Source organism: Capricornis sumatraensis, chromosome 11 (genome assembly GCF_032405125.1).
Source record: "Capricornis sumatraensis isolate serow.1 chromosome 11, serow.2, whole genome shotgun sequence".
Taxonomy (NCBI): domain Eukaryota; kingdom Metazoa; phylum Chordata; class Mammalia; order Artiodactyla; family Bovidae; genus Capricornis; species Capricornis sumatraensis.
Genome location: NC_091079.1, coordinates 64374230 through 64387975, shown reverse-complemented (window position 1 = coordinate 64387975; position 13746 = coordinate 64374230).

Below are 13746 nucleotides of genomic sequence, written 5' to 3'. Positions count from 1 at the left end.
GGAAGGCAGAGGTCCCTGTTGCAGTTCTGTGTGCTCCCACATGAGAAGGAGTGTTGGCAGTTCAGGACTTTGAAAATCAAGGAGGAACACCGCTGCACATTGAATCCAGCAGTCAGCACCTTGGGCTGGGCAGAGATGCCCCAGTCCTGGATGCTACCTAGCAGAGTGCACTTCTTGGCTTCTCACCAAGAGAGGGAGTGGGAAGGACTCTACAGTAGCTGTTGATGAGCTGCTCCATGCCCAGGAGTGGTTTGAAATGAAACACATAGTTTTTCTGTGTTCTTGGAGTAGCTTAAGCAGGACTGATGGTGTAGGGAATAAAAACATCATCTGGGAATTCATGTTGCTTCATTATGACATGTGGGATCTTAGTTCTCCAGCCAGGGATCAAACCTCTACCCCCTGCAATGGAAGCTCAGAGTCTTAACCACTGGACTGCCAGGGAAGTTCCAATCTTGAGTGAATTGTGTGGTCTCTCTGAGACCCAGTTTTCTTACCTGTGAAATTGAAATACTGACATCTTATAGGTGGTCAATAATTAATGTATGTTAAGCAGTGTCTGGGGCCAAGTGGACTTTCATTATGTGTTCACACTTTTTTCCTTCTAAAGCGAGCATGACTGACTACTTCCTTTTGCTCCTTTATCTCTGGGAGGAAGCATTATATGTCTTTGAGGGTTACAGTGCCCTTTCCATGCATCATATACTGCATCCATCATTTATTCTCTTTATCCTCCCAATAATTTTATGAGTGAGAACTACAATGATGCCAATCTTATGGATAAAGTGAAGCACAAAGAAATTAAGCATCTTGGTTAATGATCGCAAAGATAGTGCTTGTCACAGGTATGACTTGTGCTCAAGCACTGGACCCAAAGCCTCTTCTCTTTACAGTCTTTGATCTTTCTTGGAGATTTGCATGGAGTCTGACTTTGTTGTGGCCAAAGATTAAGCCATGTTTAGCATTATCTCTGTCTACAGGGTGGCTTCCCAGGTGGCTCAATTGTAGAGAATTTGCCTGCCAATGCAGGAGACTCAGGAGCCATGGGCGCAATCCCTCAGTTGAGAAGATCCCCTGGAGAAGGGAATGGCAACCCACTCCAGTATTCTCGCTTGGAAAATTCCATGGACAGAGGAGTCTGATGGGCTACAGTTCATGGAGTCCCAAAGAGCTGGACATGATTGAGCAACTGAGTATGCCCACATGCTGTCTACTGGTCTTTCTGTTTCCATTGTTATCAGAAACAACTTGATATAAGGTCAACTTCAGCCATGTTGAGCCTTCATTTGGGAAGGAACAGCTGCATAAGTGTTAGGCTGAGTGTGGCCCCCTTTTTCTGTAGGACTGGAATACCACATTTTAATTTTGGTAAGGTCTCAATTGTTTAGTCACTAAGTTCCCCAGGTATAAAACTATGGCCTGCCTTTCACTTAATTCAATGTCATTTTGCTTCACTCTTTATGTTCCTAGAGAGGCCTTTCTGGATTGTACTATCTAAAATAGCACTTCTTTTATTGCTTTCTGCCTCCTTACTCTTTTTTATTTTTATTTTCAATACTGTTTTTTAACCATATGAAATGTTATATACTACATTTAATTGTCTGTTTTTCACTACTGGAATGAAAACTCTGTGGAGTAAATACTGTCTGTTCTGTTCATGCAGTATATGTAAAATGACCCATTTAGTTAAATAAAGGGGAAGTGTGTTAGGACAATAGGTGATGGTGGTTCAGATGGTAAAGAGTCTGCCTGCAATCCGGGAGACCCGGGTTCTATCCTTGGGTCAGGAAGATCCCCTGGAGAAGGAAATGGTAACCTAGTCCAGTATTCTTGCCTGGAAAATCCCGAGGATGGAGGAGCCTGGCAGACTACAGTCCATGGGATCTCAAAGAGTTGGATATGACTGGGTAACTTCACTGTTGTTAGGACAAATACAAACTCTACAGAAAGAAGAAAAAAAGAGAGTGCATATTTCTTTTAATGACTATCCTGTAATCATCAAAAAGAGTAGACCAAAGTATTACCATATTCTGATCACTGCAGAAAGGTGTGTGTGTACGTGTGTCAGTCGCCCAGTCACGTCCAACTCTTTGTGACCCCATGCTTGTAACTTGTCCGACTACTCTGTCCATGGAATTCTCCAGGCAAAAATACTGGAGCGGGTAGCCATTCCTTTCTCCAGGGGATCTTCCTGACCCAGGGATGGAACCCAGGTTTCCTGCATTGCAGGCAGATTCTTTACCATCTGAGCCTCCAGGGAAGCCTGCAGAGAGGTGTTCAGTTCAGTTCAGTTCAGTTCAGTTCAGTTCAGTTCAGTCGCTCAGTCGTGTCTGACTCTTTGCGACCCCATGAATCGCAGCACGCCAGGCCTCCCTGTCCATCACCATCTCCCGGAGTTCACTCAGACTCACGTCCATCGAGTCCGTGATGCCATCCAGCCATCTCATCTTCAGTCGTCCCTTTCTCCTACTGCCCCCAATCCCTCCCAGCATCACAGTCTTTTCCAATGAGTCAACTCTTTGCATGAGGTGGCCAAAGTACTGGAGTTTCAGCTTCAGCATCATTCCCTCCAAAGAAATCCCAGGGCTGATCTCCTTCAGAATGGACTGTATCTTCCTTTAATTAAGATGAGAATTCCTTTAAGGACTTTCATTTCCCTTTACTGGTATCTCATTAAACAGCTTTTCTATCACTCAGTCAGTTTTCTAATTACCTTGTTCCTAGGCAGGACTGTGAATGCAGAGCTATTGGGCACAAGCAATCTGATCACTAGAGCTGTTCATTCCCACTGAATCAGTATCTCCCTTTTGTATCTCCCTTAGTAATCAGTAAAGTGATGTTCTTGTGTATAAAGAAACGTCGGAGCTAAAATTTAGGTAAACTCACAAAATCAGGTTTATGAACCTGGAAAGCCAAGGTCTCAGCTCTCCACTGTGATTTTCCTCCAACAGGTGGCAGCCGTGATGAAGCACATCCGGAAAGATTACCCAACCTTATCCATGACTCTCCTCTGCAATCCAGCGAGGCATAGACATTTTGAGACTAGTTAGATTCAAGTTCATATTGGTTTAGATGTAGCAATTGTGGATCTTCATAATTAACCTAAATGAGCTTAAGGTTTATAGAGTTTTACTGAGAGAAAAGGGAGACATTGCTGTAGCATTGACCACACAATTTACATTTAATGGACAGATTTTCATTTGGTGAAATGCAGCAATACAAAGCAAAAATGCTGCAGACATTTTCCTCTCAGTAGCTCCCTAATAAAGCTTAAACTGGCCAACTTCCATGCCCTTCAGGACTCCAGAAATACAAACAGGAAATTAACATTTCCATAGCAATAACAATTCTATAATAAAAGATGAGGCAAAACAATAAAGCAGTAGGTCAGGATAAAAGCAATTTACCTATTATTAACATGCTAACACTATATTGGAATAAAGTTTAAATATTAAAATGAAAGTGTAAAATTAGAGTAACATTTATAATCAAATGACTTTTTTTTTTTTCATTTTTAGGCATGGCTTCCCTCTTGCCTTATACCAAGGTGTGAACTTATAGAGCATTTCTAAATTCCCTCAACTTGTAAGTTCTGTTATGTCATCCATTAATAATTTTGCCCAAGCAAGGCTTTATTTCAGGCATAAATGTTCTTTTCAAAGAAAAGATGATTCTTGTATGATTTGTCATACTGGTTATTTGCTAATATTCACTCCATTATTGTGAGAAGCCATATACACTAATGTGTTAGTCGCTCAGTCGTGTCCAACTCTTTGTGACCCCACGAACTGTAGCCCCCCAGGTTCTTCTGTCCATGGAATACTCCAGGCCAGAATACTGGAATGGGTTGCCATTTCCATCTCCATATACACTAACGAGTGTAATGAAAAGAGTAGCAAGTCAAATCTTCTTTGATCTGATTCTTCAGACATCCCTAGTCAGCCAAGCGGGTGACAGTTTGTCCTTTAGGCATAGACATAGCCTAGAAATGGTAAAAGTTCCTTGAGTTTCCTTACTTGGACCTTTCCTTTCCAAACTATTGAACATTCCTTTCCTCTAACTATGAAAGATGATGTGGTGGCTTTCTAAGACAGTGAAAAGACATTCAACACTGTGCAGAGGAAGGATGAACTGAAGGCCAAGAAGAGAGAAAAGGTACATTCCCTGGTTGAGATGAGTGACCAGGAGATAGGGTGTTTAGTTCCACAAACCATGAAGTTGTTACTGTAATCTTGAGCTGTGCAAGCCTCTATGGCCTTCTGTTCCTATCAACTGATGGACTTATAAAGTAGTTAAAGTTGCTAACAGTTGGAACATTGATACAGAAAATTAGAATCCCTTTTCCTGTGATGGAATCTATTTTTTGTCAATTATCTTTTATTGTTTAAGGAATACGTATTCGGTTTCTTTAAATGGTCTAAGTGCCTTAATAGTAGTTTCTAAATCTTCTACTTTAAAATTGTGTTGAGCACCAAATAAGATCCAAGTAAATTCTCATCCATAAATGATTCTTTATCCTCTTTTCTTTTCTCACTTTACCTCTTATTCCTGAAATGTGATTTTGATGTGGGACAGGCATGCTGATTTTGAAATAGTTGCAACCCTGAACATAGCAGTTTACACAGAATCCATAGAAAATATCTCTTTCTAGATCTATGTACTAGCGTTAGAATGTCATCCCTTTATTGGGTTGACAAGTGTGTTTTAATAAGTTATAGTACTGATGAGACAGAAACGTGAGCTCCTCAACTTAAATAAATGCAAGCCTGAGAGCCAGAAATGACTCCCTTGTGCCCCTAGTTGTGATAAATTTGTGTATTCATACTTAAAACCGAAAAATTACTTTTCCTAACATAATCCTAAGGGGGTTAATATTAGCGAATATTATGCCAATCTCAATGCCTGTAATTGTAGTGTACTGAACACTTACAGGAAATTGTGTAAGAATTTGCTTAAATGGAATGCTGCCCTCTTATGGTTACACAAATCCTTCTAGAGCCAAACATAAAATTGTAGTCTCAAGTTAGGGCAGTTAATAGAGGGGTTTAATTAGTGGAAAGACCACAAAAAATGTAAGCCACACTTGGATTTTACACACTACAAATTAGAGTGGCATAGAGGTGACTCATTGCAAGTTCATATACCTAGGTAACATAGAGCCAAGGATAGAACCCAGTTTATTGCTTTCCTCCTTATTTTAATAATGCATATTTGAACATAATTTTAATTTCTACTTTCATAATTCAGATATTTCAATGGAAATCACAAACATCAATTTTATCAAAGGAATTAAAATAAGATTAATTGTAATAAATCAAGATGATGTCAACACTTTCTAAACATTAGAGGACTTCTGCATCTTATCAATTCGGAAAATTTGGAAGGTTCTCAAATATCAAACTTAAAAACTTCCAGTTTTCAGGACATTTTATTTATATTCTTCCAAGATCATTCTTATCATCTGAGGAGTCCACAGAACCAGTTTAATACATATCTAAAATGTGGATGTCTGTCAAATACTAGATAAAATTTTATTTTTCCTAAAAATTTCCATCTTTCACAGGATAACTATTTGCATTTTTATTTTTGTTCTCAAGGATTGTTTTTATTTGAATCAGCTTTATTAAGGTATAATCTACCTACCAAATTATATAGACTTTAGTGTATAGTTGAATGAGTTTTGATAAATACCTATAATAATGTAAGCATCAAGATATAGAACAGATACATATAGATACAGAGCATATATTAATGTGTCACCCAAGAAAGTTTCCCTGTGCTTCATTTCAGTCATTCTCCCCATTCTGGTCCCAGGCAACCATATATCTGTTTTCTGTCTTATCTGTAAAGATTAGATGTGATTTACACAGACCTTCATATATAAGAACTTATAAAGTAGATACGCTTTCCTGTCTGGCTTCTTTCAGCATAATGGTTTAATTTTCATCATTGTTGTTTTGTTTATCAGTATTTTCTTCCTGTTTATGGTTGAGTTGTATTTCATAGTATGGATGTACCACAGTATTCATCTTCTCACTATCTATTGGATAGTTGGGTCGTTTCTATGTTTTTTAAACTTTACTAAAAAAATACTGCTGTGAAAATTCATGTAGAAGTCATAGTGTGGTCAGATGTTTTCATTTCTCTTAGGTAAATACCTAGAAGTACAATTGTTGGCTCATATAATATGTATGTCTAACTTTGTAGGACACCACTACACTGTCATTCAAAGTGACCATATGATTTTACATTTCCACCGGAACTATATGAGAGTTCTAGTTGCTTCAAATTCTTGCCACCACTTGGTGGCATCAGTATTTTTAATTTGAGCTATTCTCGCGGTTGCTAGGCATCTCATTTCAGTAAGAGTTTTGATTTGCATAATCAAAATCTAATGATGAATCATTTTAAACCTTTTTTCATGTGCATATTAACCGTTCAAATACATAGCTAAATCTTTTGACCATTAAAAAAAAATAATTTGCAGCTTGTATTCGAGTTGTAAGTATGCTTTATATATTCTAGATCCCAGTCTTTTTTCAGGTATATGTATTGTCAATATTTTTTCTCTCAGCCTGGTTTGCCTTTTCTTTATCTTTCCGGCCATGCAGAATGGCATCTGGGATCTTAGTTACCCAACCCAGGGATCAAACCTGCGCCCCCTGCAGTTGAAGAGCGGCATCTGAACATATCAGTTCAGTTCAGTTCAGTCGCTCAGTCCTGCCCGACTCTTTGCGACCCCATGAATTGCAGCACGCCAGGCCTCCCTGTCTATCACCAGCACCCGGAGTTCACTCAGACTCGCTTCCATCGAGTCAGTGATGCCATCCAGCCATCTCATCCTCTGTCGTCCCCTTCTCCTCCTGCCCTCAATCCCTCCCAGCATCAGAGTCTTTTCCAATGAGTCAACGCTTCTTATGAGGTGGCCAAAGTACTAGAGTTTCAGCTTTAGCATCAGTCCTTCCAAAGAAATCCCAGGGCTGATCTCCTTCAGAATGGACTGGTTGGATCTCCTTGCAGTCCAAGGGACTCTCAAGAGTCTTCTCCAACACCACAGTTCAAAAGCATCAATTCTTTGGTGCTCAGCCTTCTTCACAGTCCAACTCTCACATCCATACATGACTACTAGAAAAACCATAGCCTTGACTAGACGGACCTTAGTTGGCAAACTAATGTCTCTGCTTTTGAATATGCTATCTAGGTTGGTCATATCTTTTCTTCCAAGGAGTAAGCATCTTTTAATTTCATGGCTGCAGTCACCATCTGCAGTGATTTTGGAGCCCCAAAAAATAAAAGTCTGACACTGTTTCCACTGTTTCCCCATCTATTTCCCATGGAGTGACGGGACCAGATGCCATGATCTTTGTTTTCTGAATGTTGAGCTTTAAGCCAACTTTTTCACTCTCCTCTTTCACTTTCATCAAGAGGCTTTTTAGTTCCTCTTCACTTTCTGCCATAAGGGTGGTGTCATCTGCATATGTGAGGTTATTCATATTTCTCCCAGCAGTCTTGATTCCAGCTTGTGTTTCTTCCAGTCCAGTGTTTCTCATGATGTACTCTGCATATAAGTTAAATAAGCAGGGTGACAATATACAGCCTTGACGTACTCCTTTTCCTATTTGGAGCCAGTCTGTTGTTCCATGTCCAGTTCTAACTGTAACTTCCTGGCCTGCATACAGATTTCTCAAGAGGCAGGGTAGGTGGTCTGGTATTCCCATTTCTCTCAGAATTTTCCACAGTTTATTGTGATCCACACAGTCAAAGGCTTTGGCATAGTCAATAAAGCAGAAATAGATGTTTTTCTGGAACTCTCTTGCTTTTTCCATGATCCAGTGGATGTTGGCAATTTGATCTCTGGTTCCTCTGCCTTTTCTAAAACCACCTTGAACATCAGGGAGTTCATGGTTCACGTATTGCTGAAGCCTGGCTTGGAGAATTTTGAGCATTACTTTACTAGCGTGTGAGATGAGTGCAATTGTGTGGTAGTTTGAGCATTCTTTGGCACTGCCTTTCTTTGGGATTGGAATGAAAACTGACCTTTTCCAGTCCTGTGGACACTGCTGAGTTTTCCAAATTTGCTGGCATATTGAGTGCAGCACTTTCACAGCATAATCTTTCAGGATCTGAAATAGCTCAACTGGAATTCCATCACCTCCACCAGCTTTGTTTGTAGTGATGCTTTCTAAGGCCCACTTGACTTCACATTCCAGAATGTCTGGCTGTAGATTAGTGATCACACCATCATGATTATCCGGGTCATGAAGATGTTTTTTGTACAGTTCTTCCGTGTATTCTGGCCCCCTCTTCTTAATATCTTCTGCTTCTGTTAGATCCCGACCATTTCTGTCCTTTGTCAAGCCCATCTTTGCATGAAATGTTCCCTTGGTATCTCTAATTTTCTTGAAGAGATCTCTAGTCTTTCCCATTCTGTTCTTTTCCTCTATTTCTTGGCATCGATCCCTGAGGAAGGCTTTCTTATCTCTTCTTGCTATTCTTTGGAACTCTGCATTCAGATGCTTATATCTTTCCTTTTCTCATTTGCTTTTTGCTTCTCTTCTTTTCACAGCTATTTGTAAGGCTTCCCCAGAGAGCCACTTTGCTTTTTTGCATTTCTTTTCCATGCGGATGGTCTTGATCCCTGTCTCCTGTACAGTGTCACAAACCTCATTCCGTAGTTCATCAGGCCCTCTGTCTATTAGATCTAGGCCCTTAAATCTATTTCTCACTTCCACTGTATAATCATAAGGGATTTGACTTAGGTCATACCTGAATGGTCTAGTGGTTTTCCCTACTTTCTTCAGTTTAAGTCTGAATTTGGTAGTAAGGAGTTCATGATCTGAGCCACATCAGCTCCTGGTCTTGTTTTTGTTGACTGTATAGAACTTCTCCATCTTTGGCTGCAGAGAACAGAATCAATCTGATTTCGGTGTTGACCATCTGGTGATATCCATGTGTAGAGTCTTCTCTTGTGTTGTTGGAAGAGGGTGTTTGCTATGACCAGTGCATTTTCTTGGCAAAACTCTATTAGTCTTTGCCCTGCTTCATTCTGCATTCCAAGGCCAAATTTGCCTGTTACTCCAGGTGTTTCTTGACTTCCTCCTTTTGCATTCCAGTCCCCTATAATGAAAAGGACATCTTTTTTGAGTGTTAGTTCTAAAAGGTCTTGTAGGTCTTCATGAAACCATTCAACTTCAGCTTCTTAAGCATTACTGGTTGGGGCATAGACTTGGATAACTGTGATATTGAATGGTTTGCCTTGGAGACTAAAAGAGATCATTCTGTCGTTTTTGAGACTACATCCAAGTACTGCATTTCAGACTTTTTTGTTGACCATGATGGCTACTCCATTTCTTCTGAGGGATTCCTGCCCACAGTAGTAGATATAATGGTCATCTGAGTTAAATTCACCCGTTCCAGTCCATTTTAGTTCGCTGATTCCTAGAATGTCGACATTCACCCTTGCCATCTCTTGTTTGACCACTTCCAATTTGCCTTGATTCATGGACCTGACTTTCCAGGTTCCTATGCAATATTGCTCTTTACAGCATCGGATCTTGCTTCTATCACCAGTCACATCCACAACTGGGTATTGTTTTTGCTTTGGCTCCATCCCTTCATTCTTTCTGGAGTTATTTCTCCACTGACCTCCAATAGCATATTGGGCACCTACTGACCTGGGGAGTACCTCTTTCAGTATCCTATCATTTTGCCTTTTCATATTGTTCATGGGGTTCTCAAGGCAGGAATCCTGAAGTGTTTGCCATTCCCTTCTCCAGTGGGCCACATTCTGTCAGGCCTCTCCACCATGACCCACCCATCTTGGGTTGCCCCGCAGGCATGGCTTGGTTTCATTGAGTTAGACAAGGCTGTGGTCCTAGTGTGATTAGATTGATTAGTTTTCTGTGAGTATGGTTTCAGTGTGTCTGCCCTCTGATGCTCTCTTGCAACACTTACCATCTTACTTGGGTTTCTCTTACCTTGGGCATGGGGTATCTCTTCATGGCTGCTCCAGGAAAGCGCAGCCACTGCTCCTTACCTTGGATGAGGGGTATCTCCTCCCACCGCTTCTCCTGACCTTCAAAGTGGGATGGCTCCTCTAGGCCTGTATACCAAATAATAGTTAAGAAGTTCCATGTGCTATAGGCCTGAACCTTGGAGGACAAAATTCAGCCTTGGAACCTTTGTCCTTTCTTGTCAGAACAGATAATAACATTTGTTTTGGTGAGGTTTCCCAAACCTTGTGACTTGAGTGCAAGAACAAAGGATCTGACGCCAAGATGTTTGCAACAACTAAACCCCCATCACCACCCCCTGCACCGCCATCTTCACTATAAAAGTGCTTTGCTGAAAGTTTTCGGGAGGAGTTTTGGGTTGTTAAGGCTTGAGCCACCAGTCTCCTTGCATGGCCCTGCAATAAACCTTTCTCTGCTCCAAACTCTGATGTTTTGGAATTGTTTTTGGCCTCACTGTGCCTCAGGCACATGGACTTACATTAGATAACAATGGCACTGCTTGTGGAACTGCTTCTGGAGAGTGAAGAAAAGAAGACCCACACATATATATTCTAAGTGGAACTTTAGAACTCCATGTATGTAAAAAGAAAAAAATCCCAAAAGCGTCCAGAGAGAAAAATAGGGGACTTACAAAGGAACAAGAAAGATTGATATAGAATCCTCATTTTAAAAACTGGCTCCAGAAAACATTTAAGCAGTATCTTCAGTATGCTGAGAAAAAAGATTATGAGCCTTGAATTTAATGCCCAGACCAATTATCATTCACATAAGTGGAAAAATAATGACAGAGGAAGACATGCCTAGACTTGGAATATTTATCACTGCAAACTCTATCTGAAATGTTTATTAAAGTTATATTTCAACAAACTTTAAAAAAAAACTTCAAGCTGCATTTCATCAGAAACATTTATAAGCAACAACACCAGTAAAACATTTTCTTCAGAATAACAGTGCTCTGATTTCAGCTCTAAGAGGTAGAGCTTAGAAGTCAACATTTCTGCCCTTATAACAAGGAAAAGCTGAACAAACTAAAAATCAGCCAGTTTTCTTGGACCGATTAAAGAACCAGGGTGACACGGCAAACTCCAGAGTCAGATATGACAGACTATTAGAGAATTTTAAATAACTACATTAAAGGTTCTAATGGAAAAAGGAGACAGCGGGAAGGGACAGGTAGATAATGTAAGCACAGAGATGACTCACCTAAGAAAGAATCAAATGAAAATGCTACAAGTAAAAAACAAAGTAAGAAAAGTGAAGACTGTGTTGGATGGGCTGATTACCAGACTGGACAGGGCTGAGGAAAGGATCAGTGAAGTTGAAAATAGTTCAAATTTCCCAAACTGAAATACAAAGAGAGAAAAATAATGAACAAAACAGAGCAGTACACATACAAGAGAATGCATCGCACAATATCAAAAGATGCAACATACCCATAACTGGAATATCAGAAGCAGAAGAAAAAGGGAATGGAGAAGAAGAGACACTTGAAATAATGATGCTCAACAGGTTTTTAAAATTAGTTGTTGTTGTTCAGTCACTCAGTCATGTCCGACTCTTTGCAACCCCATTGACTGTGGCACACCAGGCTTCCCTGTCCATCACCAACTCCTGAAGCTCGCACAAACTCATGTCCAGTGAGTTGGTGATGCCATCCAATCATCTCATCCTCTGTTGTCCCCTTCTGCTCCTGCCTTCAATCTTTCCCAGCATCAGGGTCTTTTCCAGTGAGTTAGTTCTTTGCATCAGGTGGCCAAAGTATTGGAGTTTCAGCTTTAGCATCAGTCCTTCCAATGAGTATTCAGGACTGATTTCCTTTAGGATTGACTGGTTGGATCTCCTTGCAGTCCAAGGGACTCTCAAGAGTCTTTTCCAACTTCACAGCTCAAAAGCATCAATTCTTTGGTATTCAGCCTTTTCTTATGTTCCAGCTCTCACACCCATACATGACTACTGGAGAAACCATAGCTTTGACCATACAGATCTTTGTTGGCAAAGTAATGTCTCTGCTTTTTAATATGCTGTCTAGGTTGGTCATAACTTTTCTTCCAAGGAACAAGCATCTTTTAATTTTATGGCTGCAGTAACCATTTTAAATTTTCATGGCTGCAGTAACAATTTTAAAATTAATGACCAATATCAAACCACAGATTCAGGAATATTAGAATACCAAGCAGGATAAACACCAAAAACACCTTCATACATGGACATAGTATATTTAAGCTGCAGAACACTAAAGGCAAAGAAAATCTTGGAGCAACGAGTAAAATCATAATCTTGAAAATTCTCAGATTGTATCAGTGTGCTAGTAGCATGTGACAAAGGATAAAATGTAAGCAAAATTTTTCTTCTCTTATACATAAGGTATATACACAGACTAGCTCTAGGTAGTAATAGATTTCATATACTCTCTATTACTTCAGAGATACTGCCTCAAGATTCAGTTCCAGGCCACCACAATAAAGTGAATATGACAATAAAATAAGTCACATGAATTTTTTGGTTTCTCAGTGCATGTGAAAGTTACCTTTATATTATACTGATATACTGTAATTCATTAAGTATGGCATAGCATTATGTCTAAAAAAACACTGAACATACCTTATTTCAATAATGAAATAATGCTGTTGGCAAAATGTTGCTGACAGACTTGATCAATGTAAGGTTGCCATAAACCTTCAATCTATTAAAAAAAACAAAACATGCAATGTCTCTGAAGCACAATGAAGCAAAGTGCAATAATAGGAGATATGTCTGTACATACTATAAAACGGTGAGAACAGCAACAGTATGGGAGTTAAAAAGAGGACATAAAATTTTTGGAACACTAGAGAGAAATGATAGATTAAAAAAGAAAAACATATCAGCAAAATTATACCTACACTGAAGAATTTGAGATCATTAAAAAGAACATGATGTCTGACTCTTTGGGACCCCATGGACTATACAGTCCATGGAATTCTCCAGATCTGGAGTGGGTAGCATTTCCCTTCTCCAGGGGATCTTTGCAACCCAGGGATCGAACCCAGGTCTCCTGCATTGCAGGCAAATATACCAAAAAACCTGAGAAGAATATAATCCTAGGAGGAGGAAGAGAATTGAAGTGGGAAAGAGAGAAAAAATGTTTTTTCTTACCTATGTTGTATACATACACACACACATATACATGTATATATGTATATATATATACTTGTGTAGAATGTATATAGTCTGGAAAATGACTTTTTAAAACTACCAATCTTTCTGTGTAGATCCTGTCTTAATATTGAAGAATGGAGGATAGGTCTGAATTTCTCGTACTGCACTGTTAATTGAAGGGCACAATTAACATGTTGAACTCTATAAGAATACAAATTATTTCTCTCCACAAAGCCTTCAAATGTCATGTTAGGAGATAGTGCTTCAAAGGGAAATAATTTGTTCCTGGAACACAATTTTTCATTTAAACACAATCTTCATTTTGAAGAGAAAACAAATAGACACAATATAACCCAGCTGGCCTTATGCCCACTTATGTCCCACAAGTGCCATGTAAAACCATGAAAGGAACCACATCAAGGCAGATTAGACCACTGAGAACTTCAAGGAAATCACATCTGCCACACATGATTTATCTGTGGACCTTTGTTAGAAAAAGCAAGCCAAGTGGCCCAGGGCTAATGGGAACAGTCATCAAATTGGAAGTTATCTTTTGAAATGAAGTGAAGAACCAAGAATCTTGAAAAAGTCTGGA